Source organism: Hypanus sabinus, chromosome 31 (assembly GCF_030144855.1).
Source record: "Hypanus sabinus isolate sHypSab1 chromosome 31, sHypSab1.hap1, whole genome shotgun sequence".
NCBI lineage: Eukaryota > Metazoa > Chordata > Chondrichthyes > Myliobatiformes > Dasyatidae > Hypanus > Hypanus sabinus.
In genome coordinates, this window is record NC_082736.1 from 23,691,165 (window position 1) to 23,695,264 (window position 4,100).

At 46.3% G+C, this 4,100-nt stretch overlaps 1 non-coding gene across 1 annotated transcript; it reads right to left on the minus strand.

The window, feature by feature from the left end:
* Positions 1-3,717: 3,717 nt before the first annotated feature.
* On the minus strand, positions 3,718-3,850 carry LOC132384116 (small nucleolar RNA SNORA57). The gene has a single exon (XR_009508858.1). It is a non-coding gene; the product is annotated as a small nucleolar RNA SNORA57 (small nucleolar RNA).
* Between the last annotated feature and the right edge of the window lie 250 nt (positions 3,851-4,100).

Consider the following 4,100-nt stretch of genomic DNA (forward strand, 5'->3'; position numbering starts at 1 on the left):
ACATTTTCACGTGGTTTGTTGCTTCTGGACAGAGTTCAACTGGGGTTCCACAAGAGATCATGATTAAAAAATAGTTTTGAACTTTGAGCAACCCGTGATGCTAGCGCTGGTGGGCAGTGACCAAGCAGCCCCCATTAGCAATCTCTCAGCCCAGTGCACGGTCATTTTCTCCCTCCCAAAACCCCCTTACGCACTGCCGACTGACTTATGGGAGATAGCCAACTCCCAGTGCAGTGGAAAATTGGAGAAGTTTTCGTTCTCAAGGAACTTCTGGCGCTGTCACTTTGCTGTTGTAAATGTTGCAAAAAAGTTGAATGTGTAGGATCAGTATTTTTTCTGTTCCCAGGCTGAGCACAAGATTCAGACTACGTCCACACTACATGGATAAATCCGTAACTGAAGCTTTTTCTTTGTTTTTACCCTCCGCCCACACTAAAACAGTGTTTTCGTCCCGGAGGTTTTCAGAAACGCTTTCCAGGGTGGGTATTTTTGAAAGCGCTGCTAGGGCAGATCAGTGTGGACGGGGTAACCGGAGAAATCTGAAAACATTATCAGACAGCAGCGAGCTATTTCATTTTCTCGAACGCAACCTAACAATTTCAGAACAGACGGCACCAAGACCGAAGCCATAAGTTAGAAATGTACTCACCAAATACTTTGAAATAAGTATACTGTACTCACTTTGCCCCGTTTCCTGTCCTTGCAAGGTGGTTTACCTATTTATGCAAGAACTTCTGACAATAGATGTCTAACAGTGTAATGTAACATTGTATGGAAATACAGTACAAGATAATACTGATGCAGACATGTTTTATACATTTAACAAGGTGCTTTATTAATGCAATGGAGTTAGTTTTTCAATGTTCATTGTCAGCCGGGTCAATCTGTCTGTGAACTCCCTGTCGGTTGCCTCCATATGCTTCAGTATTTGGGGTTTTTTTACGTTTAAATCAACATGTCGCTTGTTTTCGGTAGATGCATCCTGCACATATGCAGTAGGAAATTCCACAAAATCTCCATTTCAATGTGGAGAGATTTTTTTTAAAATGCATAGCATGGACGCCTATCGATTTTACGTGAAACCAGTGTTTTCAAAATTATCCGGTCTAGTGTGGATGTTGCCTCAGAGGAAGGGTTCCTACCCAGTCAAAAGGGCCTGTCAACAGTATGCAAAATATTGAATACTATTCAACATTGTCAATAAATTTTCATGCTGTTAATAGCGTTAATTGAAATCAATTTACAACCTTAATTAAATCTACCAAGCCTACCTTTAGAAAAATTAAATCCCTTTTTGGCTTAAGCCAGTTATTTAACAGGAATTTATTATGTTTTCCTTGAGCTTTAAGATGAACAGTATTAACAGACTCCTTTCACCCCAGTCATTCCACTTGTCTCTTCTACCTCTGAAAGCCCAGGTGATCAGAGACAAGATGTGAATGTGGTCAGACTAGCAATTCCTTTTATTCAAGGTTCAAGAAGTTATGGATAAAACACAGGGCGAGACACAAGATCACCTTCTCCCCCAGTGCTGTCAGACTCTCTCACGTCCCCCTCCCAGTGGTGGTTAGTTCCACCCGTTACGTTATCATTTCTTTCTGCATTGCCTTGGTCTGTGCTGCTAAACTCCATGCTGTTCTGCTGTTTTTTCTGCAGATTGTTCACTCAGTGCACAGAAATCTGCCTCGTTTTAGGTGATGCAGGAGTTGCCTGGGCAACCACTGTCTCAGAGGGCACTGTTTTGGCCGTGACACTTCAGCAGGACTCAATGATTGCAAGCGCAAACCAATATACAACCAAGCAGAGACCATTTAAGTAGCAGTTGTACAGTCTTTATTTCATCAAAAAATATCAAATACAAAAGGATCAGGGAACAGTCTAAACCTCCATCTGATGCAGGGACACTGTTCTGACCACCACACACTCAACCCGCCCTGCAGGCTGACACTAAGAGTAAGAAAACCAAACTGTCAGTATGTGCAGAATGAAGGACATTTCTCAACATGTCCCAGGCCTTGTTACTCCCCCTCTCTCTTTCTCCACTCACTGACGGACTGAGCATTTCCTGCTATATCTGATTTCCAGGCAGCAGACTGGGTCCCTTGAAGGAAGGAATTATCGCTTTTGTGGAAATCTATTTAACCATTAAGTTGGGATGAATGTTAAACTTTTATAACTGTAATGTAGCAAAATGGAACCTGCGTGATCCCAGAGTGCTTTGCTAATTTGCTGATGTGGTTGGTAGAGTGTGTGGTTTATAGCAGTGAGTGTTTTGACAATGACTGACTAAAAGCACAGAAATAGGGCACAGCTGCTGGGGAGAAGCCTCCAAGGCAAATGTGGCTCATTCAAGATGGATGCAAGGTAAGACAGGAATGCAATTAACGACCTCATAAAGTCATGAAGTTGATGAATTACTGGACTGTAAACAGAAAAATGATCCATTTTCAGCTGTAAGATTGAAGCTACTAACGACTTAACACACAAAGGCAACCTTCCCAAGTAATAAATGCACATAATCTGATCCACTGAGTTTGTTACTGTCTATTTTGATGAACGGTACATGAGCAGGGAAAGAGCTTGGGGGCGGGGGGGGGGGTGGTCTGCAATGGGACAATGAGGGACCATTTCCTCAGACTGGTGCCTAGGAGTAGAGGCAGGAATTTAGGAGGAATTGGGAATTCTCTGGGCCCTGAAAGTGGTCAGACCAGCAATTCCTTCTTCTCAAAGTTCAAGAAGTTACGGATATCAGGTAGGGCAGCAGATAAAACACAGGGTGAGACACAAGAGGACACAGCAGGTACAGCCACTGCTACATTTGTGGAGTTTGCACATTCCCCCTGTGACTGTGTGATTTCCTCCCGCATCCCCAGCACGTGTAGGTCAGTAGGTTGACAGGCCACTGTAAAATAGGATTTAGTGCATACACAATGAATAGAACTGCTCTCAGGCTTCCAGCCGGGTCAGGTTATAACCAACGTTCTGATGGTCACTGATGAAGAAGGCAGAGTCTCATCGAAACATCAGTTATGACCGATACCCGTACACAGCTGCAAGCCCAAGCAGAGTTTAAGGGCCACTGCAAGTCCCCCCCACCCCCCCAAGTGTGTAGGTGAGAGTCAGCCTCAGGGGGAAGTAGAAATAGAACCACGTTTATGATCTCCGTCTTATAACGTGAAATTTGGTTTTTTCAGCTGCAGTACAGAACAAAGATAAATTTAAAATATTACAATAAAGGAATAATGAATTGGTATTCATGGGCCATAGATCTGATGTTGGGGGGGAACAAGCTGTCTCTGAACTATTGAGAGAATAGGTTTTGGGGAAACATTTGAGGCAAATGGGACTGCTCCAAGAGGATGGTCTGACGTAGGGAACCATGGAGCTTAGCCACAGCAGGCGAATGGTTTGACTATTGTAACCTGTCACTCTGGCACAAACTGTTTACAGGGAAGCGCTCCAGCCTCTGGAACTTGCTGCAACGTTGCTTGCTCCCGAGTGCTGTCCCAATGAGTCGCGATGGTCCCACACAGTAACCTGGAAAGAGGCAGGAATCAGGTTAAGCTTCAAAGTCACAAGGATCTGGGAACATCCACACCCGGAGGAGCGACTCCCGTTTCCTCTCTAGGTAGGGAGAGCCAGCCATTCGTGCTCACGTGCCGCCACTCCCCCCCCCCACAACCCTCACGAATCCAAAGCGGGACAGAACCCCAGGAACGGTGTCTCAGCCAATGAGGATGGGACCAGGAGACGGCCGCCCGCTGGCACCGAAGACGTGGCAGAGTTTGCTCTCCCTCCGCAAACACACGCACAGGCCACAGGCAGACGCAGGCGTGTCAAGAACTGGAGGGTCCCCGCTTCGGCTGGAAGAGGGGCGGTGGACGACAACATACCCATGGGTCCCAGCCCCGGACTAGTGGGGATGATCATACGGCCCATGGACTGCCCGACCAGGAACCGGTCCACCGCAATACTCCAAGGGGGCAGACGGAGGGTCAGAACAGAGACCCAGCGTGATCCACATCCGCGTCGACAGCTCCAGCCGGGGGGAGTCACATTGCCAACCATTCTGCCCCTCCCTTACTATCCAGAGCAGCTGC